Genomic DNA, 27,589 nt, shown 5'->3' with positions numbered 1-27,589 from the left:
AAGTTCTGTCAATTTCTTCAAATCAAAGAAACAAAAAAGATGCATTTATATAAAAATATAAAAATAATGTAAATATATAATCATCCTTTGAATCTTTACAAATTCTTTTTGCAAGAAACATTTTATTTAATATATATATTTTTAAAGTGTAGTATATAAGCTTTAATAGTATTGTAACAATCTCTTATAGCGTTTTTATTTCTTTTAACTTACACCGATATTCTCCTCAAATGCATCTACCCTCAACCGTCTCCTATTCTGGGTCGTAACATTAATCGTTTAGACATGCTGTTGCTTTAACGAGCACGTCTCTCCTGGAGTATATGGAAGCATTAACTACAACTATAACACTTTCGGATATAAAATCGTAGTTTAAAATGATTAAATAGGACGATTTAATCTCTGTGCGTAGAACAAAATTATATTTCCAGTTCATATAAAAAAATAATATTCTTAATCTCTGCAATTAAGATCTTTAAGATAAAGAAAATTACTTTTTTCTTATTTGCAAACATATGAGTATATCAAAATTATTTAAATAAATACGTATTTGTTCGATTAAACTTATTTATCGATCGCGGAACAATATTTTATGTAAAAAAATTTATTATATAATTTATCACCATTTTATTATTACCATAAGCATATACTTTTATGGGCACAATATTTTATACGTGACAATATAATTTTACTTTAAAAATATACCATATAATGGGAAATTATTTTTCATTTTACTATATTTAATCTTAAATTCAGAAATGCTTTAATATTTTTCGTTATTTTTTTCCTAATAAGATTATACTTTAATCATAACATTTTTATTCTCCTACTACAATGCTTATTAAAAGATAAAAAAATCTAGTTAATGATAATAATGCACATGATTTATTGTAATAATAATTATTGCAATAAATCATGTGCATTATTATCATTAACTAGATTTTTTTATCTTCTAATAAGCATTGTAGTAGGAGAATATTAAAAATGTTATGATTAAAGTATAATCTTATTAGGAAATAATGAAAAATATTAAAGCATTTCTGAATTTAAGATTAAATACAGTAAAATGAAAGATAATTTTCCATTATATGTATCTATAAATTATTTATATATTAGAGAGAGAGAGAGAGAGAGAGAGAGAGAGAGAGAGAGGTGGGAGGCGGGGGAGAAAGAGCGCAGCTGGTTTTTTCTGCGCGTGGAAAAGGGTATTTGTTGAAATACTAGGCAATACATTTCCACTTTCTCGTTTCAATGCGATTTATCCGATTCGCAGTCTCTTATAAATTCTTCGAGACCCGTGGGGATCGCAAAATCGAGAGCTGCATCTACTGCATCGGTCTCCCTGTTCGCCAAAATCGCATTACTTCACGTCGCCAGCGTGATTTTCTCAGCTGGCGGAAGCCCGGAGGACCTACTACTACTACTCTGCTAGTATTCTATTCATGTGCATTTACGCGTTACATGTAACATGTTACTCAGAAACTACTATGTAAGATAACAGGCCCTTGTTTCAATGGAATGATTAAGCTCTTGAATACATATACCTATAAAGCGCATCTTATACATATATACGTACACACACACACATATATATATATATATACACAGGGTTTCCCAGTTATCTTCCGTCATCTTTCAAAGACAGATTCCTGGGATCATCTGAAGACGATTTTCCCTCAACGAAAATGTCGAGGTACTAATAATTTTCGAATTATAAGTGATTGGAAATAAGAGATTTTTCGTAAACTAAGCTTTGTAGAAATAAAATATTAACAAAACCACATTCTTTGATTAATTTTAAATAGAGTTTACTTTAGTTGAGTTTTAATTTAAGACTTAATTGCAAAAATATATGATGACAAAAATCGCGAACATGCAAAAAATGATGGCCTTCATTGACATTTTCGCTGAGGAAAAATCGTCTTCAAATGATCCAAGGAATCTGTCTTTGAAAGATGTCGGAAGATAACTAGAAAACCCTGTATATATATATATATATATATATATATATATATATATATATATATATGCGCATATGTATATATAATAAAATGCAAAATAAATCATAAAAACTAATACAAAAAAATAATATTTTTATGTGATACATAATTCGTAATTAATGTTAGATGAGATTATGCAGTTTTATTCTTCCAATATTTTTTATCTTTTATTTTTTATGATAAGAGAAAAATAGATTGTTATATCTTTTAAATTTTATAAAAATAAGATTGAATAAATTTTATAAAGCAAATTGTATTCCAATATTTTGTTGTTAACATTCAATAAAAAATAATACATTAAGCACATAATAATACACATTCAGACTCAATAAAATCCAAAATCGTACGAAATTTTTTGAATTAATCTAAATTTTTACATTTTTATATTATATGTAAAATATAAAAAAATTTTTCGACGTATGTCATAAAATAATTTGTCTTTTACTGATTTTATAATTCTTATATTTTAAAAGGAATACATAAATAAACAAGAAATCGTGTGGAGAAAATCGAAACCGAATTTTTACTGACTTTTAGATCACTTTTATCCGAAATGTTAAATTGATACCGATTTTCGAGAATTGTGATCATATCATATCATAACTTGTCTTACATGTGTCATATTATAAGATCTTTTTGATATTCTGTCCGCTTATACGAATATTACGCTTACCCCCGATGGGATACATGTTAGTATCCTCAGAATGAAATTTTCTATGATAGATATGAAACTGCTAGAGAATATATATCTGCATTATGCTACTATGAGTCTCCGAGGAATCAATGTCATTTTCCTTCGTAAATTCTTGTTGGAATAATAATAATAACCTCATCAGGATGCAACATGGATTTTTTTCGAATATTACTTGCGATACTCGCCGAAAAAATTATGCAAACCTCTTCGGATAAATTTGTTCTTATTCTCTTCTCGTTGTTACGTCGGACGAAGCTCAGAACGCGGTCTTTTCTGATATTCGCGAAAAGATTTTCCTCCACGATTTTTAACCTGCAGTGGCAAAGTCGACTTATCTTGCATTTGCGAGCTGTCTTTTAAAGCGTAAAATTAAATAAAGTTGCTAAGACCAATCATATCCGTGGTTTTCTGTAACTTTCTCACAGAGATTGAAATCCGTGAAATAACTTTTTCTGAGATAAGTACTGAGCCATAGAAATGTATTTTGAAATTATTGAATCTCTTAAATTTTCATAAGCGTGTCAGATCGCTTTTTATTTATTAATATTTATGAATATATTTTTACTTCTCAATGCTGTTTACTCGTATTTGTCTGTCAAGAGATGATTACGTACATCATATATTTCTTGAATTTGAAAGGATATTTATCAAATATCGGAAAAAGTGCATAGAGTTTCATCGATATAAGAAATTCAAGAATATTAAATAATGGTAAAATGTCTTGTCTGTAAATTTCGTAAAGTATAAATATTCATGTGTCCGATGTGCTTGAAATCGATTAAAAATAATTGCGTTTTGTCAATCACTTTTCAGCTTATACGACTCATGTCAAAGGCAGATCTACGTATTATTTTTTTCCATTCAATCGATAGTCGAGAACACTTGGACGCAATACACGTGAGCCGATATTACCGTCCAGATTTATCCGTATGAGCGAATGTTCCTTTCGGAAGCAACGCGAGACCATTCGTGTGATTTCTATATGTGCATCCTACCTAAAACACGTATTACCACTAGAACTCCAAGGCTGACCCGTGCTCTGTAAAAGCTGACTCTTACAGATCCGACTGCTGTTCTGGGGAGCACGTTTTTCTATCGGTACGTGATGATACTGTCGATCTCAAGGAGAGCACAAAGAACAAATGCGAGGGCGAAAGGTTACAGTGCTACAGGTGTGCCGTACGTTTCGTTTCAGTGTAACTCTTTATGGTAACGGAACTACCATTGTAAAAACTTTCCAATTCAAAGTCTGCCGTTCTTTCCGACTATCAGTCTGATTGTCACGAATTACCTCTAAATCCGAGCTATGAAATACTACTCGCATCAACTCTGTCTTCTCTGAAATGATCATTCATGACTGATAAAAATTTTTAGAATTCATTTCGCACGTTTTACTCGATCGAGTATTTTATCGAATATTTTATATTTTTTCATCTTACATTGATAAAATTTATACTTGTTAATTAATTTGTTATTAATATTTGTTAATATCATCGTAATTTTGTAAATCTCCTTGTTAATATATCCAACATTTTATGCATATTTTTATTCACATGTAAATAAATAAATATATATACATATATGTCGTTTCCTGCGTATTTTATACGAAGATACATAAGAAAAGAGCATAAATAAATTTAAATTATAATTAAAATAAATAATTTAAAGTTCTTAAAAATATAAAAAGAAAAAGAGAGAAAGATGTGTAGAAAAAAATATATCCTTGAGCATTGATAACTCAACATATAAAAATGTGTTAATTAAAATACTATTGTATCAAAGTACATTTCTGTGTTAGAGTTCTGTAAAATATATGCCGCGTATAGTTGCTTTTGTTTATGTTGGTGCGGTATTGTTTACTGCGAATAATGTGCAGTATTTTACCTACAGCAATATAATGTCGTGTTTGGATAGAATGAAGGCTACATTTACAGTGCGGCTATTCGAGACATTTATCACGCAGGTTTCCTGCTTTTACACTATTCACATGCTCACGGTAATTAAAACGTAAACACACATTAAGTAAATATTTTTATTCCTAAAAATACACACACATATAAATTGTATACATGTTCGTCTTTTAGAAACGACTACTTTGTAAGAAAGCAATGCGTAAAAAAAAATACGTCAAATTTATAAGAAAAAAATACGTATTGTGCGTTTGAGAAATAAAGCGTGTCTGAATTGAATTTGCTTATTCACGAAACTTCAAAGGTGAAACCAATCGACGACGAGAATTCTTTAAAGCCCTCATAGATTCCTTTTTGGTCTCAATATTCTGATGCAGAAATAGGTCAAGAGAGTACGTTTCAGTATATTTTTACCACGATGAACGGAGAAAATCTCGCAGTACAAATTACATAAAAAATATATTCCCTTTTACAACATTTATGATAAATTATAATAATATATATTATATATTAAGGTATTTATTATCATAACAATTATGAAATAATAAACATATATATATATATTTCTCCTATTATTTGTTAACGATTATGCATTTGTTTATCCAAATGTTTGAGTAATTACAATATTCTTCTATAAATATATATATATATATATATATATATATATATATATATATATCTTGATTTTTTTATACGTTAGTACAATGTTCCATAATATTTTTACAAAAATTATATTACATAATTTTTACAATATTTTTCTTCATTTTTTTCTGTGACGAATAATTAGAATTGTGGCGCTCTAACTAGACATAAAAGCATAAGAAATTTTACACTACCGTGCAAGTGATATTAAAGTGCAAACGTAATAATATATAAAATACTGGAGTTGTAAAAGGAGCTTTTAATATGTTTCAATTGTAAGGAGAACAAAGCGTAATTCTATATAACTACTAAATGCACTCGCTGGTATTTCCGAGAAAAAATGCTTCAATTATTATGATATTCATGTATAATTTTTATTTTCTATATGACAGAATTTCGAGCATATTTTTTACTATTGGTAGCAAATTAGAAATTAAAAAATTAAATTTTTAATTATATATTTTTTTTTTAGAACGATAAGAAATATACAAAATCTATAAAATACATTTTAGTAGTAAAACAAACATATAAATAATAAAAACATATAAATAAACATATAAAACATATAAATAATAAAAAAGCAATCATCGGAAAAATATATACAGAAATCTTTCTGTAACTGAGAAATACGTATCAATGCAACAATGATAGTTCTTCCGGAACGAGAACGTTCTATTTCGTAAGATTGCATTTGCAAGATCGATCTAGTAGTATCTATCTTACAAGCAATTCGAAATAAAGCATTGATACGTAAATGCGCGTTTATATTTGTCTCGGCTCATACACTGACAATTTCCTCGCTTTCGGCGAGGAATTTAACATTCATCTTCTAATTAAAACGTTGTTCAAAGCGAACGTCAACTTACAATCAAGCCAAGCGAAAATTAAGATCGTTGTCAACACAAACGTCATGTCGTTTGCCATGTGTTCATTAAAATCTGCACATTCATCTATATCGCTTCAACAAATATTTGCGAAGGAATGCGAGGCATTTGCACGAGTTTCTTACTTTTTGCTCATCAGTTTTTCTCTATATTATCTCTATTTTATCTATATTATCTCTATTTTCTCAATTGGTATGTTTTTATTTATCTTTTGATGTTTTCTTGCGAAAGAAATCTCGATGACATGCGATACGCTTGCTCCGGATTGATTTTTCAGAAAAAAATATGTTTATAGATAGAAAAATCTATGTATCTACATATATAAATATTGTAGAATGCCCATTAAAATGCATGAAACGATTAATATTCCTTGATAATTTCTATTTTTCATAAAAACTTTTCCATGTTACATGAATACGTTTCGTTTTACATAACTACATATTGATTTTAATGTTCGGGGTTTTAAGACAAAGTCTAAAAAATCTGCGGAAAATTCATATTCGCGTATATCGCTATGTTTTGTATGTTTCGCATAAAACATGTTCCCCATTCTTATTTCCCCGTCTAAATATGCAAAATTGTATTTTCGATTATGCGGCAACACATGCAATTTACATCATATTGCGCCTCGCGCGAGACTATAATTGCGTAGACTAGAACTAGTGCGGCGAGTATTCATCACTATGAAACACTGAATTCCGTCAATAATAATCAGCGCAGCTCTGCGAGAATAGCTATGCCAATCATTGAAATTGCATGTACACTACTCGGAGACGTCAGGAAATATCGGCCCAGTATTTACGCTAAAATCAGAGACAACTCTTATGCGAGCAGCACTTCAACATGATCTAGCGAGTAAAAGTTATACACGCCGCATCTCTAAAAATTTTAACGAGTTGAAATTTTTCTTTTAAAATGATTGATTTGTAATACCATCCGTATTAATTGGAATTGTCTATGTGTATGTGAAACTAATATAAAAGTTTAATAATCTCACTCTTTGATGAATTAAAATTGATTTTTTTCATCATGTAAAACATGCAAAGATATACATTATTTTTTTAGATAAAATGCAGTAATAATACAAAGTAACATAAAATGCAATTTTTTATATAAATTTTGAGATTTTTATCAAAATCAGAATTGTATGTTTAAAGTAAAAAATGATTTCTTATTGTAATAAAAAACGCGACTATGACGATATATATTTAAACAATCGACGTAAGATTTGCTAAGAATTTTTACAAATGTTTATAATTTGACAATAAAAATGTTTTCGATAAATCAAATATTTACGATTAAAAATTGTAAATTAAAAATAAACATAAATTATGTAGAGACATTTCCTATATAACATATTTATGAAAATATTCTCTCAAATAGTTATATTTCTTCCACAATATATCAATTTTATAAAGCATTTCTCGATACAATTTGAGGTCGTATTGTGCTCCTTTTTATCACACGAACTTTTAATTGATGTTCCAAAATAATGCGCGTTGTATTGCTATATTGTATAGTTATATACTGTTAGTTGATTCTATTCTTGCAATCTTTTTCATTGCAGGTACGTACCGTACAGAATGTAAGCTCAATTGGCAGAATTCCATTAAACGAGAAACGTTCGCAACATCCGGTGAGTAAATATTTCACCACTGATAAAATAATATGCGATTGCAAATATGAATGAGACAAACACGTTATCGCGCAATATATAATGTAGTATGCTTTGGTTTACACACATCTAAAAAAATATAAAATGTATCGAAATATTGATTTAAAAGAAAGTTCATTATTCCTTTCGACGAAATAATATGCTCTGTAAACTATATAAAAGTGATTTTTCATAAAATTACATGAATCAGGTGCTCAAAAAAAATTTAACTTTTGTAATATTTTCCTTAAATAAATTATGTGGATAAAATAACATGAATACTTCCCTTTATTGGACATTTGACATTCAAGTTTATCAAAAAAATTAAATCAAGCCACAATTGTTTTAAATTTTACGATTCTTTAAATTTATCATCATATTTTTTTGTATTTAAAAATATCGATTCTTTTTATTCTAGATACACGTGTAATTTTGACGATTTTATACCAAAAAACAAGGAAAAAAGTTTCAAAATTTTTAAAACAGTAAAGCGATTTTTATGTATTTTTATGTATTATTTTACATTGTTACACTAAATTTAATTTAAAAAAAGCAACATATAAATGTATTCCCACGCATGTTTCACTCATGATGAAAAAACTACAGTTGCAATGCGTGACAAAGGGTGCGGTTTCTGTATGTCGTAAATTTTATTTGTGTTAATAAATGAGTACGTGAAATAATTAGCGGAAATGGAAGGATTATTTTAAAAAGCAAACGCGTTAACATTGTACAATGATATAAGGAAATGCAAAGGAAACAAAACTATATACATCTAGGCGATTATGTGCATCCTAATCAAATATTTGTACGGCACTCGCGATAATTCAAGTTAGAAGCGTACAGTGCAAAGCATGCTTCCTATTATGTACATATGTGCTTCTTCTTCCTTTCGTTCTTCGTCGTCTCTATTATACAAAGGCTTAGCAAAACACGACTATGCAATACGAATGGCCGAAGGTGTCGGTCCGGTGAACTAGAAAATAAAATCCTCACGAAATCGTCTAGAATGACGTTCTGCGCATATATTTTCTTGTTGGCAGATAAATAGAGTTTCATGGACGAAAAACTTGAGGGACATAAAGTGAAACTAGAGTAGAAGGACACATAATGGAAGGAGGTGGAAAGAGACAAAAAATCTGCATACAAACGTAGTGCCGATAAATTAGAAAATAATGCGAAAACCTCTAGATGGTTAAGTTTAATGCGACTTGAAAGCAATCATTAATTTTTTGTCTCGTGCACTTTACTTAGCTTGTAGCAACTAATAGATATTACTAGTGAATAAAGAGAAACAACTGGGAATAATACAAGAATATTTGAAGCACTTCTCCAGAGTATGATAAAATTACAGCGATATAATTTTATAGGAGTTATATGCTATTAGCGTAAAACGAAGAATAAAGAAAATTGACCGACTTTACTAATTAATTTTCTGCTTTTTTACCTAGTAATCTCTTGCATCGTTTTAAAATTACATCAGTAATCAATTTTCCTCGTTTGTCACGACTTGTAGAAAAAATTTTCTAAGAAATAAAAATATCTTTAGTAAAGAATTTATTAATATTATTTAAAAGATATTTATTTTTTCAAGAATCAAAAAGTAATTAATAAATGATAAATGTTAGATATTTGTATTTTTTTCTTTAATCTCTCTCTTTCTTCCTCCTTATTAATTTAATCTTTCTTTTTAATCGTTTTTTTAATCTCTTTCTTTCTCCTTCGATTATTCCATTCATTATTTCTAACAATAAATAATATTTTCTTGTACTTTATTTTGATAATCTTTCAATATAATAATCGAAATATTTAAATAATTTCTTGTATTTCTTACATATGCAGTTTGAAATTGTATTGGCTTTTATAATAACTCAATAATTTAATTCAACGTAGAAAGGATAATAAACATAAATTTAATATAATTTTTCCGATAAAAATGGTACCTGGTGAATCGTAAATAATCATAGAAGACATATTTTAGAATCACAATAAGAACGAGAACGTCCAAAGAATAACGAAATCCACGATTGCATGCATATTAAATCAACGCTTGCGATGCAAATGCTGTTTATGCAAAAGATTTATAGACACAAATACACATGTATTACTGCAATTCTCTTATCTATCCATGTCGCTTTGGAAAAAAATTTAATTTCGCGCGGTAACACGCCGAGAGAAGCTTTTTTTTTATTCCGTTAGCATCGAACATAAAAAAAAAGAGATCAAGCGAAATTCTTTCTCGACCCGATATTGGAAATTTTATGTGAAATCGAACATTGTTTCGCTTAATAATTTTTTTCCTTGCACATATAGAGATTTTCATAATTTTGAAAAATTATTTATCGTGCGTTAATTAATTATTTATTACATGAATGTGGAAAGCGATAAATAGCCTGTCTGTAAAACTACGTTCAAAACGCATCGGGAATAGATCTTGTACATTCAAAGCGCGTAACGTGATTTCACGTTAAACGCCCTGTTAATTAATTAACGTTGATCGAACTGAGAGGAATTACCGTGGTACATTGAACACGTGTACTTTGATATCGCGAATCAGACTATAACGATGCCGTCATACATAATGAATGAAATTCTAGAAACAATCATCGGCAACGAGTTCGTTGCGCTGTCGAGCGTCAGTCGCTCAGATTTTATTACAATCGCGTTTGTCCGCGTAAACCCATCGGAGTACGCGTGTTGCAACTCTCTAATTTTGCTCCAGTTCTCCCAAGTGTATATATCTGAACTGACGCGGAATATATTCCGCAGAGTTGGAACTTTGTCGAGATTATATGCAGTGCAGAATTAATGGATGAACAGCGTGTTCCGCGAATTACGCAAAGATCGGATTGCTGAAAGGAATCTAGATACGCGCAAAATACGTCTTTTGTGATGCTGCATTATATATGTAGGTCGATTTATTATCTACTTTATCCGATCTTATCCTGTATTTCGACACGTATATTGATCGTTCCTGTAAATTTTCCTCGTTCGTCACGACTTGTAGAAAAAATTGCCTAGGAATAAAAATATCTTTAGTAAAAAATTTATTAATATTATTTAAAATATATTTATTTTTTCAAAAATCAAAAAGTAATTAATAAATGATAAATGTTAGATATTTGTATTTTTTTCTTTAATCTCTCTCTTTCTTTCTCCTCATCAATTTAATCTTTCGCTTTAATCGTTCTTTAATCTCTTTCTTTCTCCTTCACCATTAATTTCAAAATTATTTTAACGTCTATTTATTATAAGAAATGATAAAAATAAGAATCTCTTTGTTACGCATTTAAGATGAATAAATATTGATCGATAATAATTTTTCTTCCGCATAACTTTATCCGGTATTATCTGGTATTTCAATGCGTATTGATCGTTCCTGTAAATTTTCCTCATTCGTCACGACTTGTAGAATTGCCTAGGAATAAAAATATCTTTAGTAAAGAATTTATTAATATTATTTAAAATATATTTATTTTTTCAAGAATCAAAAACTAATAAATGATAAATGTTAGATATTTGTATTTTTTTCTTTAATCTCTCTCTTTCTTTCTCCTCATCAATTTAATCTTTCTCTTTAATCGTTCTTTAATCTCTTTCTTTCTCCTTCACCATTAATTTCAAAATTATTTTAACGTCTATTTATTATAAGAAATGATAAAAATAAGAATCTCTTTTTGTTACGCATTTAAGATGAATAAATATTGATCGATAATAATTTTTCTTCCGCATAACTTTATCCGGTATTATCCGGTATTTCAATGCGTATTGATCGTTCCTGTAAATTTTCCTCATTCGTCACGACTTGTAGAATTGCCTAGGAATAAAAATATCTTTAGTAAAGAATTTATTAATATTATTTAAAATATATTTATTTTTTCAAGAATCAAAAACTAATAAATGATAAATGTTAGATATTTGTATTTTTTTCTTTAATCTCTCTCTTTCTTTCTCCTCATCAATTTAATCTTTCTCTTTAATCGTTCTTTAATCTCTTTCTTTCTCCTTCACCATTAATTTCAAAATTATTTTAACGTCTATTTATTATAAGAAATGATAAAAATAAGAATCTCTCTTGTTACGCATTTAAGATGAATAAATATTGATCGATAATAATAATAATTTTTCTTCCGCATAATCCCAGAGTCAACCCAGCGTGATAGCATAAGTCTCATTATTATTATTATTGACGAGGGGTTAATTAACATAGCCCTTTATTAATAGTTTAACGGCAATAAAACGAAGAAACAGCGCATTGTTTTATGCATGTGAATAAATTTATTAATTTATTTAATTTAATATTTATTTATTTATTTATATATAATATGAAGCGTTTTATATATTGCCATCACGTTTTCAAAACAAACGTTTCCAAAAAGACCGATTGCAATTGAATTAAAATTCGTTTAGCGACAACGAAAGTATTAGAAATATGTGATATATATGTATGTATATATTGTGTGTGTGTTATATAAAAACTCACGCGTCGCGTATTTACTCCGTATGTTTATAAAAATATGCGCATTGTTTACCGACGATATATTACGTGTTGCATAAATATCACGAACCATACTATGTTGCAAAGTGCACCTACGAAATGCTACCTGCAAAATGATTCAAGTTTCAGAAAGTAGATCCTTTCCTGTCGAGATAGTCGAAATAACTAAGTTTCTTGCAGAACAATATATCGTGAAGAATCGAATCGATTTTTCTTTTGTGACAAAGTCGTATTATTCGTTGAGATGTCGTGCGGAAAATCCGACGTTTCACACACACGTTCTACGAAAATTTTCAATTGTCCTGCCATTTTGCAACGATATCAATCCGTCATTCTGTACATTGATGTCATCGAGCAGACACAACTTCGCGCAACAGAAAAAGAATTAAACACGCATGCCGACTTATTCATGCAGAGTGATTGGATTGAAAGTTTAATGCACACAATACTGCGCGCTCGACCATTTCGCGTGAAAAATATGTCAAAAATTAAATTGATTGCCATGAAGATCCGAATATATGACGTTGTTATTTATAATTAAACCTTACACAATTATTTAATAAATAACATAATATGTAATTGACGTTTAATTAAAATTTGTATAGCTGTATTTTATGCACAATTATCGATAATTATTTCGTTAAATTGGATGCATATTCATAGAATGTGTTTTATACATCGTACGAGAGGTGACGTTTATATAATACAGATTTCTTTCTACTTAATCATATTTTTTATATTCTATAATGAGAATGAGATTTTCTATTTCTTTCTCCCTCGAAATTATGAAATTGCACTTGTCCTATGTCATAGTTACTAGCTTTAACGAATAAAATTTTATTATAAATAAGATTAATTTGTTAAAGATTAGGAATTATTTGTAAAAAATTATACGATAAACAGGGAACTTTAAAGTTCATTGTTCTACATCTACGAGGTTAAAAGAGCTTTTGATATCGAGCTAATGTATTTATCGTCGGTGGCAAACGAAGTACAGGACCATCGATCGAGAAGAAAGACCTTTAATTTCATTTGTCTTTAATCCATTTAATCACTTCTCTTTTTCTACTCCAACATTTTACATTCTCTTTTAAGTTAATATTGGCACAACGAGATGTATTTTCAGGTAATATTTGCTCAAAATGGAGCAGAAATGAGCCCATTAAGCAGGCGCATTATTGCCAGATTACTATAGTGCATATACACGGCCGTATATTGTGGCAGTCAATTTTAGACTAATTAGGACGTAGCGAGTATCTTACTCCGCGTCGGCGATGTACAAACGGATTAACATAAATCCAAGACAGTAATTTAAATTACCGCGATGTTCTACCACCAAGTGCCGACGTAAATACGATTACGTTAATGTTACATGAAATTTTTTAAAGCGTTCGTGAAAATCCAAACGCACACATATCTGCGACTTAGCATAAATTCACGTATGAAATTGTAATTTCCCGGATTGATTCGTTTACTGTACAGTTGCCATAAATTGAAATGCACTCTAGTAACAAAATTGCGGGAAGAAATTTACTAAAAAATTTATTAAAAAATATTCGTTGTACTTGTAAAGAAAATCTGAAGAGTAAATAAACGCGAGATATAATAAGCGATAATAATGTTTGAATATGCAAAGATGCGCAGAGGCAGAGATTCAGCAGAGCCTTTATTCTCAAAGGAAAAGGTCGTCGTAGCTTCTTTTCGAATAACGCAATTGAGAAGGTACTTTCATCTATCTTAATTTAGCGAGATATTTTAATCGCTCCTATACAAAGATGGATAAATAACATTCGCACAGATGAGAACGGTTTCTATTTAAGGACGACCATGTCGCACAATTGTACGTAATATCAAATAGATGTCTTAGCAAAAATATTTAATATTTTCACATCCTGCTGCGACGTACGTTCTGCTTTTTCAAACGCGAAATTTCCAGAGGTTAACATATAAACCGGATATTCTCTGCGTCAGCGATTTCCTACCAACACGACTCTTCGCATTTTCACCGAGTTTTGCTCTCGCGAGAGCTCTTCCGTCGACAAAACTTGTCGTTCCCGCAATATTGCAATATATCGGTGATGGAAGCGAGTAAATAAAAGAGCCATCGAGAAAGCACACGAGTCTCACGTACAGTGTTATATAGCCCCTATGTAGGTAGCCAAGTACACTACGCACTTGGGTGTCTATTTTTGCAGCTAGATACACAATCGAGTTCCCCAACTTTTCATGCACTGCTATCTGCCGTTGATAATATGGATATGGATCTCGTACAACTGATATGCGCTGCGAATATCATATTTTCTCGTTTAACGTTTTATTAAAATGAAACCGGTAATTTAATTTTTTAATCAGAAAAAAGATTGAGCAAAAACAAAAATTTCATCAAATGTGAAATAAAATAGCGTCCGATAAAAAATTCCCACTAATGAAAATTGTTCCAATTATTAAAAAAAAAACCCCTCCCAATCGAAAAAGCGCACGATACTTCGGAGATATTCTCTGTATAATAAATTTTTTCGCGTCGCGAGAATGGCACAATTAATGCAAACGTCGATTTTTAACATGAACAGCTTTCTTGAAACATTAAACCGCGAGTCGGATCGCCCACATAAATCGTCTCGTGGGAGTCAACCAGAGTCCCTCCCTGAAAAAATATCTTTCATAGTTTGCACACGGTTTAAAAAAAAAAAAAAAGAAGGGAGAAAAAAAACATTCGTATCGATCTCATACGTGACTGGTGTCGCGAGGGAAACGCGATCCGCGCCTGGATAATTTAGTATAGTGTGCGTGGGCCGCGTTTTAGAGAACCATGCTGAGCTGCATATTTCATCGTTTATTGTCGTACACAGATAGTGGCGCTACGAAAAAGCACGAATGCTTTTTAATCCGCGGATAGGATGCTAGATATCTTCGTCGCGGCGACGATTTCGCCGTTTTACTCTTCTTCCCGCGCGTTTCACACCTTCATCGCTCTCTCCTCTCTCTCTCTCTCTTTCTCTCGATTGCACTTTCACTATGCACGCGATGCACTTTAAAACTAATCCGAAAATGAAACCAACCCGAGACACCAACACCAATATATTTCACGGACGCAACGAGCAATCCCGCGATAGCTACGCGGGCTGATATATATTTCCCGGTTCTCGCAATTTGTAGAAGAATGCGAATGTCTGAGCGATTAAGGATAGAAGCTAGGAGGGGGAGGAAGTTTACATTCGCCGAGTTTCCCACAAAAGAATAATCCACTTTGGATGAGAAGCGTTTCCAATCTCTCGAGTGATGCACAGGGTGTCTCGCATCTGATTCAGATAAAATGAGCTGAGCAATTCAACGATTCTTATTAGCTAATTGCTCGAATCGATTTTAATCTCATCATTAATTTCTAATTTCAAGCTTAGTTGAGGCAAAGGTTAGCGAATAATTTCTCAAAATAAAAAATCGACAGCAAAATATTCTTGTTTATAGAGACAGCTTTTGAAGTAAAGTATTTAATTATATTTTATTTATTTATTTATATTTTATTTATATTTATTTATTTATTTTTATATTTTATCTCTTTCTCTTTCTCACTTTATCTCTCTCTGTGTAAATATCCAGAAGAAAATATATAGTATAATTATAGCGAGAGTGAAAGACGCCGAGGTATTGAAACGGGCGGGATATGACCAAACAGTTTTTTTGCTCCCCTGTGCAAGCTCCGCTGTGGTAATTGTGTACTGAAATTGCAACGAAAGCAAAAAGTGCACATAAACATAATATCGATCAATATCGTGGCGCGGTCGAATTATAAACAGCGCTATTCGCGATGTTCCCAGAGAAAGACAGAATATTTGCGCCGCAATTATAGCAGACAGGATGTAACTCATATCGCGCATGTTCTATTATTCAGATAATTGAGGTCAGATGAATCCTCATTTGACCGAGACGCATGCGCCGTGTTAGCTCTACGCCTGTATATAATGTGATAAAGTCGCATAAGGGTCCTCCTGGATCCGGCGCGATAAATAATGTCGCACACATACATGCAATATAGTGCTAATTAAAAAGTTCTCTTACGGTTTTACGTGCCGAGTCTCAATTTCTCGTCCGTGATTTATATAAAACATTGCAAAAGTATTTCCTGTGCATCACGCGCGTCGCTTTATTCTCGAAAAATTTTTGATCTATCCAACGTGACGTAATCGGATTTGTCACACGACTTTTATTCGACGATAATATTGAGATGAGTTTTTTTTTTTTATATTGAAACGTACACAATAAAAATATCTAAAATATGAGAAACAATCAATTGTAAATAATAAAAAATCAAGCTTAAAATATCGAGAAACAAAAATATAATTATTCGAGCAAAGTATATTTAATTTTTATCGAGGCATAATAAAATGATAATGTGTTACAAAATATACAAATATAAAAAAATCTCTTTTTAATGTAAGTATTAATATAAAACTTATTATATCATTTTTTTACTGCGAAACTCATTTAACATAATCGAAATTTGACAAATTCGAATATATTTAAAAATTTTTGCCTCATATACATTTTCAATGACAATTGCAATATTGCAGCTTATTTTCGCGAATTGCTTTTTATACAATAGACAGGAATACGAAATTCATTCAAAATTGAATTTCACGAAAAACACGATAAATATGAAAAAATATTTGAAATTCCAGTTGTGAAACTTCACTTTGACGTCAGCATCATCTCAACGTAACAATGTACACGTGCGCCCAAGCGCATATTATAGTCAACGATCTCTCCTTTGTGAAGAAAGGCCAAATTTCCTTAACACGACACGTGTCCGGAATACGCAGATGCGATAAAGCGCGATGATCTCCGACTACCTGGAGAAAGAAATCAGACAGTTCAGGAATGTTATTCGCGAAAATAACGCGTTTATTCGATGTGGAAAATGGCGCGCAAGTCGCTTAACTCGCGCGAAATAAATAGAGATGACCGATGTAATGAGACGGCTAATTGTTCTCGTCGCGTTCCGTTATTTTGTTTCTGCTGCGATAACAAAGTCAGAGAAATTACAGTCAGTCCTAAGTGTATATTTCCAAGATGAAGAACCATCTTCACCCGCGCTCTCCAATTTTCGCCCTGACGACACCCTCGGGGGCTCAATTTGCGTTGCCCGGGAAAGGTCTTGTCAGTCCCGCTACCTGCGTGTGAGCATCGCGCGCGATATTTATTTAAATATTTAACAGGGTGCAAGAGCGCAAAAAAAGTGCACTTCAGCGAGCCGATTTATGGGTTTATCGAAACGATATGTATAATATTAGCAAAAGAGTAACTTTAGTGCCGATAAAAATACGCAATTTTGTCGAACAAGCAAATTTCCTTGCTTGAGAGTTATATTTAATTGGACACACGCGGCGACTCTTTCTTTACATTCATCATGACCTTTTGACCGCAAACGTTATCATGGAAAAAATTTCGTATTCCAGAAACATCCTACATTATATTGGCCTAATTTTTATACAACATGGAAATAACCACTCTGTGTCAAATCTCATGTAAAATAACACCTCACGTAGATACCGTGAAAAATTGTAGATTCATGCTGTAAAAGAAAACTGGCGAGCGTTCTTTCGCACAAAATTTTTGCAAGTTATTTTAAAATTAGAATGATTTAATTTTTTTAAAAATCAATCAGTCAAATTTATCAACGTTCAAATAAAAAAAAGAAAGAGAGAAAAACACTGTTTTTTTTATCATTTTCTATATAAATTATTTCGATCATGAAAAATGTAGTCGCGAAGGGATAATTAAAGATTATAAAGTGCAACTAAATTTATACACAAAATTTGTTAAAATTGACGGATAATTCTCTTTTTTCAAAAACACTGTTTTTTTTTTATCATTTTCTATATAAATTATTTCGATCATGAAAAATGTAGTCGCGAAGGGATAATTAAAGATTATAAAGTGCAACTAAATTTATACACAAAATTTGTTAAAATTGACGGATAATTCGCTCTTTTTTCAATAATTTAAAGATATTTTCAAAATAAGTATAAATTTCTATATTTTCGAATGATTGCAAAATTTATTGATTTAATCGAGAAGAGTAAGAGATTATCTCTAAACTATACATATACATACATAGAATCAGTTTCTCTACGCTCTCGGGAGGATGCTATATTTTGCTTGTAGGTCACGTGAGCGAGGCATAAATGGATTAATTATATCCGAGAATATAATCGAGCAGTTAATTCCATTCGTCTGGGAGGATTCAGCTACGTGACCACCGAGCAGGTATAGGTAAGAAGGCGAGGAGCGAGGCATAAATGCAGAAATACAGCAGCTGCTTCATTTTAGTATATTTTACGCCTTCAACGAGTAAAGCTCGGTTGTTCCCGCGGGATTCAACCTGGCTTACGCCCCGGTTATATTCAACGGGCTTTTGTTCGTAAAGTTTCATCGACCTCAGGACGTAATGCCCATAACGTTGTCTAGCGTTGGACAACGACGCGGGTATATTAATTTTCTTTTCGCACACAAAATCCGAGCACTTCTGATAATTCATCATTTAGAGCGGACGTTTCTCTATTCGTTTCGAAAAAATTTTGTAAGCTCTCCTGTTGCTATTTTGCACATATATTCGAGGCGAGATTCACATTCGTCATCGTCATGTCAGAAACGTATGCCATCATTATCGTATTTTACTGAAATAAAATTTGCACAGTAAAAATTTTGAGGATTGTCTAACTTAATTTTCTACATGTTGCAATATATATATTTTCAGAAAATTTCTATTTGAAGCTAGTCGTGCATGATGACTAAATTCTTATTAAAGTTTTCGCTTAAAATTCGCCGGCTTCAAAATCGTGAAATAGCATTATTAAAAGAGGCAGATAAAAACTGCTATTTCCATTTTAGCTCGCGTGCAACTGGATTTATCATTAACCTTAATGCATACGTGATAACGTGCAATTTTCCTCGAATTTTGAAGATGCTCCTCATCAGCGGAAAAGTAAACGCTCGCGATCGATACCGGTTTATTACGCCATATCTTTTTCCAATTTGATTGCTCGATCGAAATTTAAAGATTCAGACGTCATTCGAGACACTCTTCCGCACGTGTAGTGTAATGTCCGCCTTAAAATCCGCCTTAAAATCCGATTTAACTCCGATTAAATCTTTACGAGAATACTCCATTTAAATGGATCGCAGCTATCATATATAAACACACACACGAGCGCAATCATTTCTCCTTAATTGCACCAGTATCTCTCGTGACACGTATCGTTTCTTAACTACGTCGGCTTTGCTGCGTTAGATGGCAGCTACCATGCTACCTTGCGATACGTTGCTACGTGATACTGATGCTGATGTTGATGCTAAAAGCAGCGAGATCCGCATCAGCCGAGACAATTTCGCGAGTTTATTGCATTTTATTTCAATGTAAGAACAAGGGAATGACTTTAGCCAAGTTATTCTTCGTGAGTATCATATTATCGAAATATAATAATATGCAAAGAGGAAGAAATGTGACATTATTTTTGCATTCATTTTAGCTCAGTGAAAATTAGATCGAATTCGCCAGCATAAAAGTATCTCTTCTACAAAATAATAATTTAACTTCTTTCCAAAGAAAAATTGGAAAGAGATTAAAAAATTCGAATTTTATGCATCATTCAAAATAAATTGTGCAATCACATTTTTCAAGAGCATTTTTCTGCGCGAATATTAACGCTAATCATATTTTCTGTTTCTCGTATATTTGCTTTTTATTTAGGAAAGGTTGGTACTAATTTCATAAGAAAAAACGAAGAGATGCAAGATAATTTCATAGATTTTTCATTTTTCGATTAATTTACCCGATAAAGGAGCTATTTAAAAAAGTACAGAATTTGCATACGCATCATTACTTATTCCCGGTTTGTCGAGAGCAATAGAGAAAAACATAACGGCATATCGATTTCTAATTACTATGAAGCATGACTAGCCACCGGCTGGGCTTCAACATGCCGCTGGGCATGTTATTATCTCTTTCTATCTTGCGCGGGCATTCATCATTACGGAATTAGAGTCATTACATCATTACAGTCCTCAAATGCGAAAATCACTAGTACATATCTCGCGCTAGAAATTAATTTTCGCGCTGCGACACAAGCAGCCATCGTGGAAATCAATGCTGGAAAGAGGTAATTAGGATAATCGGCTATTTCTGAACTATATCGCAATCGATTTAACGCACCATCTATATCCATAGATATCATGCAATTAATTCAACCATTTTACATGGGACATAAATTATACGCGACATTTGGCCGGTCAGGTGGATCATTGTTTGCAATAATTGAAATGGTCAATAATTGTTTAAAACGAGCAAGTCAATATGTCAAATGCATAAAACATGTCGAACCAATTGCAGTTTTCTTCAGTCACGTGTTTTTTTAAAAATATTTTTATATATATTTTAATAAATAAAAGTCAAATATTCCGTAATAAAAATATATTATTAAATTTCTTCAGGCAAAAAGTAGGCAAATTTTTATCAACAAAGTATAAATATATTATAAAATGTTTATATTATTTGTAACTGAAAATAAATTTTTCTACAAAATTTTTTAAAATCAACAAATACAAAAATGTGCTCTCTTCATATAATTTTAAGTAAACTTAATAAATTAAATAATTTTGATAAAAATTCATAAATTTTTTACTCTCAGAATGTGCGCACACTCGATGTAAAAAATCAATAAATCATTGCATAAAAGATTTATTAATATCAAAAAAACTAAAAACGCTAGATTAGAAAAACTAAAATGGAATTTTTTCTTAACTTTGTTAATGAAATTTTTTTCGTATAGAACTGTCACACATTGAAAGAATATTGCATGCAGTTATACGGAACAGTGCAAAACCGTTATTCGCGCGCATATTACTGAAGAGATTTTCTTTTCTACTGCGGCAATAGATTTGCCGTCGTTGTTATAAAAATCGTGACGTGTAATTCTAGTCACATTTCAACCGAACCCGAGATGCACCAGTGCGGTGAATAAAACTTGAGCGGCATTCGTGTCACACCTGAACATTCTACGCCAGGTTCGCTATCGGAAATCGTTATGGCTTACAAAGCTTTCTGAAGATAAATACGGAGTTATATAAAATGTAATTGAAATTATAATTTACGTTCTCTCTAGTCTTTCTTTCTTTCTTTCTCTTTCTCTTTGTTTTCTTCTTTTTTCTTTACATTTTTCAGAACACTTGCACTACTGCACGACTTGAACTGAGAGTCTTCAAGCTTGCTGAGAGAAATTTATTAAAAAGACTAAAGCTTTCATCGTTCATTAAATCTCGCTTGTACCATAAAACGCTCGGCAGCCTTCGGCATAATTAAAAACTTAATACTTGTTTATCTTCTGTGTACAAATTTCATTAAGCCAGCCAGTAAATTGCACATCTACGACAAAGCTGTTAACCGCGCCGCGTGATTCTACTTATATGTTATGTTGATTATACGGATATTATCATAGCTTTATCATTGCGCTCATAGCTCGGCAAACGAGGTAACTGTATAAGTGAAAATTAATGTATTAACTCGTTATCATTATATTGTTACTGGAAATGATTTATGTTAATGGTTAACGTTCGAATTATAAGGTACGGCATTTAAGGCAAACAAGAATATTTAACATAATCATTTTCTCGATCGTTATTTTCTCTCACGTGATTGTTATTAAATAATTAAAATGTTTGCACTATTAAATAATATTAAAAGAATATTAAAAGAATAAATATTATTTTTTTTAAATATTTTAAAAAATAGCGCTTGTGAGTATCTCTAAATGTTATGCTAAACTCCTATTGCACGTCGAACAATTCTCCCATGTCAGGATGATTCAAAACGTCTCTCACGTGGATGCACAATTATTGCGTGCATGCTGTAGCAATCTCATCGCAGCGGTATTTGGCAGCAAGATGATTTAATTCTCTTGATAGAGGAACACGTCTAATGCGATTCGAGTATCATTGATCAATCTTATCATCTATCCTATGATGCAGAATTCGCTCTCCTCTCTCATCTCTTCTTCCTCTTCCTCCTTCTGCCCTTTTCAGCAACCACAAACACGGCAGTTTGCTCTCACAATTAGTTTGCAATCGGTAAATCAGCTTTGGCAACCAGACGTGTCGGCTAATGAATGCTCCACAATTCCGATGCCATTATTGCAGACGATACTGTCTCAGTGCGATGCGCGTGATTCTCAGAGTAGAGTATCTCGTAAATATTTTACTCTAATAAGATTAGCTGGGTAAACACAAATTTGCTATTAACCAAAGTGATTTGCAGAGTATATATATAATATTAAAGTGGCAATCATGGTCAATCCCGCTGTCCCTCAATTCCTTCATACATCGAAATAACTCCGACATCCTACATTCTATATACATCGTTATGTACTAATTAAGATATATTATTATTAAATAATTTATTTTTATAAAAAACTATTTTTATGTAAATTATAAAATTTATATGATAATACTTTACTATTTTATTTATTATAAATTAGTGTTTGAGAAAAAGAAAGAAAGAAAAAATTCTTTGTTCTTTATTTTTATTTACTTATGATATATAAGTAATTTTTAAGTTCATGTAAATGATAATTAATAATATTGACATTTATTACATCAAGTCGACTATCATTTAATGCATAGGAATATTTAATGTGTAACGCACTAATTACGATACCGGCAAGAATTTTATTTTACCTGTAATTAATTATGCAGTGTAATTATTGATACGTAATAATATATATACATATATATATATATATATATATATATATATATATATATTCCTAATACTGATTGCAAGCCTGGAAGCGCGTATGGAAATTGTAATTGGTAGCTGCACCGGAATATTTTAATTTTACTCGCGAAAACCGACCATCGCTAATCCTAGTTAACATTGCAGAGAGTTCTCTTGATTATTATTTATGTTCAACGAAAACATACGCGTGGATTTTTTTTTAACAAAGTCCGAGTCTACACCATAGCATCAATTATAATAATACGTATGTTTAAAATAGCAACCGTACAATTATATAATTATAATATGGCTTTTCCAGATTAGAACTTTGCAACGTTTCCGCAGGGAATAATTGTATAATGTGTGCACGCATATTGTAATAATTACGTAGAAAAATATTACAAACATTATTCATTGTTGTTAGTGCGTTACATGTATATTTTTATTAATAACAACGGAAACAATTTTGAATTTTTAATTAAAGATGATTTTTGCGTTTTGATCAATTCATGAATAATATATCTTGGGAATAGTATAAAAACTAAATCAGAATAAAATTAAAATAAAAGTAAAAAATTTAGTTAAAATTAAATAATTAATTGGATCGCAATATTTTTAAGATATCAAGCTTTTTAAGAGAAATGCTTTAATTTGACGGAAAAATATATGTTATCTCGGAGAGGTAGAAATATTTTAAACCTTGACGGAGAATTTTAGCCACCAGATTTCACGAATTCAGGAAATCTTTCGCCCACGTTTGTCCACCAGCTTTTACTATGAAATATGAGTGTCAAGGAACAAAGCTAGCAGTTCCTGCGGCAAATCTGGGGTGACCAAGTGCTTAACCTGAGACTTTAGACTGGAATTTAACTCGGATTACTATCTGCAATACTCAGCTCTAACATTGTTACGGAATTACGTGGCATTGTTTCAGCCCTTGAGATAACACATTTTTCGAAAAAACATGCGAATATATAGTAGAAAATATAATATTGATATCGCAGTATATAAGAAATTTCTTTTTTCCTTCTTTCGGGAAGAATCTTGCGAAATCCGCAATTCCTCGATTTTAATTGCATCGCCTAATATTTTTCTATCTTATCTAAGTCTGACATATTAAGGATAATTATCCGCATACTATATATTTTTATGAGAAATATTACATTAATAATCCTTGCAATTGAGATAGCTATGCGGAGAGTTGTAATTCAACATTTCTGATTCGCATGGGATTTCCAAGGCACGAGTTTCTCCGTACAATTTAATCAAATCCGGACAACTTGCTCGTAGAACTTGTCAGTGTGCGAATTCTGATGGTCGATGGTTCGTTTGTACGAGTATTAATAACATTTTGTGCTCGGTGACGAATTATCTTTCGCAGAATGAAATAAGAATCTTTAAACCAAGTTTCTATTTAATAAAATCAAGTTTAAATCATATTTAAAAAATAAAAGATAGATTTCCAAAATTCTATAAAAAATATTTAACAACGACTTGACAAAACATGATAAAATGAAATACTTCAATCCGATTAAAAAACATAAATCAATTAATTTACAAAGTAATAAAATGCATACAATTTAAAATAAATAGTGCTGATAAAAATATTAAATGAAAGGTAATTCTTTTATATTTATAACATTAGCTATAAATATTTTCAATATATATCTTATATTATCTTTTGTCAACAGGACTCGTATATTTCTCGTCGTCACTATTTTTTCGTAAAAAATTATGCAGCACACGTCCTACAGAATACAGAACGACAGGCCTTCTTTAAATTCGTGTTACGTTTTAGTCGGTACTGTTTGTTTTCCAGGCCGTTAGTTTATCGTTTGTTCTCTTTTCGATTACATTATTTTTCCTTTTTTTCCAACTTTAAAGACGATTGATTAAATTAAAGGAACTAAATTAAGGAACCGTATCGATTTTGACAATTCAGTCCATATCGAGTCTGCATTACTCATGTAGAGAAAAACAATTTTAGTTATAAAAATTGCACATATATAAATTTGCATAATATTTTAACATTAAAATTTCTTTATCCAGTATCATGACTATTATTTAGAAATTCGTATTGACATTGTTTCTATTTCAGAAATATGAGCAAAAGTAGTAGGTATCATAAAATATTTTTGAATTCCAGAGCTAAAAGCACCTCTTATTGCAAGGTATCTCCGTAAAAGTGATAGCGACTAGGAAGAAATATGTAGGGTTTAACGACATGATACATGGCGGGAAGTGTCTGGAGGGCTAGAACTATAATAATACGTAGACAGAAAAGAGGAACATTAAAACAGCAACAAGATATAACGTGCACCATCAGCGATATAAAATGTACAAAGCAATTTCAGTTCTGGCACGTCATATTGTAAACATAATGCGGCTTAAATGTCATTTTTCGACAAGAATTTAACTCATATAACGAATTAATATAATCGCATTGAACAGCGGATTAATATATCTATCAAAGAATATTTTGCGTTATTTTATACACGTTTATTTCACGGGTCCTTTTTGGCTGCCTCAATTCCATCTCTACATATTCTGATAAGCAGATAATTGAATAATTATGTTGATAATTGATAATTGAATTATTGCAAAATTTAATGATATATATTTTAATTCGATTATAAAATTTAGTTTAATGATACATGCTTCAACTATATATATATAAATATTTCTAATAACTTAATGTTGTCTTCTTATATTAATTATATTTTTTTAGAATTATGTATGTTTTCAAATACGTCAGAAAAATTAAATTGTTATTATTGAAATAATATCTATTTTTATATAGAATACTTTTTCGCGAATTTCGAAACTTTTTCTCGAAAGTCTACAGAAAATTGTCGTATGAAGTATAATGTCAAAATGTGCAATTTTTCGAAAATTTCTAGGAAAATATCCGGTAAATTTTATTACGACGGTGCTCGCGGTTTCGATGAGATCGTAAACGTTACGTATATCACGGGGACAGCGAACGAGGTTAAGCCTGATAACGATATTTCGCGAAGCTCGTTGCACGTATGTGATGCATCTCCAGCAGGATGAGATTATTTCAACCGCGAAATCCATCCTTGGCTCTGATAACACTGACTTGATCGCAATTGAACCGAGTAATTTACAATCGTTGTTAATATAAAGTCGTTTTATACATAGAGAATGAGAGAAAAAGAGAGAGAGAGAGAGAGAAAGAAAGTGTTTCTATTTAAAAAATATATAAAAATATATAACTAATTAAACAATTAATTTTTATATATTTTTAAAATTTATAATTGAAATCAAAAGTATATTGACTAATAATAATAATTCAGATAAATAAGCCAAATTATTAATAAAATAATAATTAAAAAATTAATAACTTATTTTAATTATTAATAAAACTTATTTGATAAGAAAAACTGTAGATGTTTGTCTTTATATTTTAAAAGTTAAATATAATTTAAGCTTTCTAAAAATATATCTTAAACTTTTTTTTATATTTACAAAAATGTACAACATTATCTGATCTTTGTTAATTTGGCTAATATATAAATTATTACTAAAGTGAATAAAATTTGATATATACATTTTTTAAATACAAATATGTAGAAAATAATTTTTCTAAAATATTTTTAGAAAATAATTAAAAATTTACTATGTTTATTTAAATGATCAATTATAAACTCCTATTTTTCATTATTTCTAATTAAAAAATATTCTGAATAAAAAAATATAAAATTTAAAAATCTTCACTAAATTATATAAGTGACTTATTTGATCTGTCAGAAAAAGTACTTTTTTTAAATAATATTTTGTATATATTTATACAATAAAATTATAATAAATATCTTCAAATATCTTCTTTTTAACTTCGATAAAATCAGATTTTATGACAAAATAGCAATAACTTCGTAAGAAAAAACAATAATTTCTACTATTTCTCATAAAATTAGATATGTCAGAACGAATCACAAAAATGCATTAGCCGCGTAATATTATGATATTGCAGTAAAGCTATATAACACTTTCCATTAAAACAGTTGACTGGAGATCATATTTCATTCCTACATACATATACATTCCCCCCCTCTCTCTCTTTCTACATATATATATATATATATATATATATATATATATATATATAATTGTTTACTGTGAATATTGACAATTGTTTACTTTTGAAATTAATATTTATTAGCTACAAATAATACAATTAAAGTACATTTATAAGCCACTTGAAATTAGAGTCTTTCAAAAAATCTCTCTTTCCCTCTCTGTCTCTATAAATATATATATATATATATATATATATATATATATATATATAATTCTAATTTCAAGTGGCTTATAAATGTACTTTAATCTTATTATTTGTAGCTAAATAGTATATTTGTAGATAAATATCAATTTCAAAAGTAAACAATTGTTAATATTCACAGTAAACAATTGTTTATTACTTTCGAAGCTTACATCTTTTCCTGAAACATCGACATATGTTTTCAACTAGACATAATTATAATAGCTATTTTAATGGGATATAAAAATATTAAAATGAGA

The 27,589-nt window shown here is 30.4% G+C and overlaps 1 protein-coding gene across 2 annotated transcripts in view; it reads left to right on the top strand.

Moving 5' to 3' along the window:
* The window catches only part of LOC105254376 (slit homolog 3 protein), a 100,180-nt gene that overhangs the window by 46,485 nt on the left and 26,106 nt on the right, over nt 1–27,589 (top strand). Inside the window, exon 2 of one of the 2 annotated variants that reach the window (XM_025410006.1) lies at nt 7,698–7,766. The exons of the other annotated variant lie outside the window; for it this stretch is intronic. The gene's annotated coding sequence lies outside the window, so the exon portion shown is untranslated. The remainder of the gene's footprint in view (nt 1–7,697; nt 7,767–27,589) is intronic. 2 annotated transcript variants of the gene reach the window in all.

This window comes from Camponotus floridanus, unplaced genomic scaffold (assembly GCF_003227725.1).
Source record: "Camponotus floridanus strain SB8 unplaced genomic scaffold, Cflo_v7.5 scaffold3, whole genome shotgun sequence".
In the NCBI taxonomy this organism is placed as follows: Eukaryota; Metazoa; Arthropoda; class Insecta; order Hymenoptera; family Formicidae; genus Camponotus; species Camponotus floridanus.
This window is presented reverse-complemented; position numbering and strand designations above follow the sequence as displayed.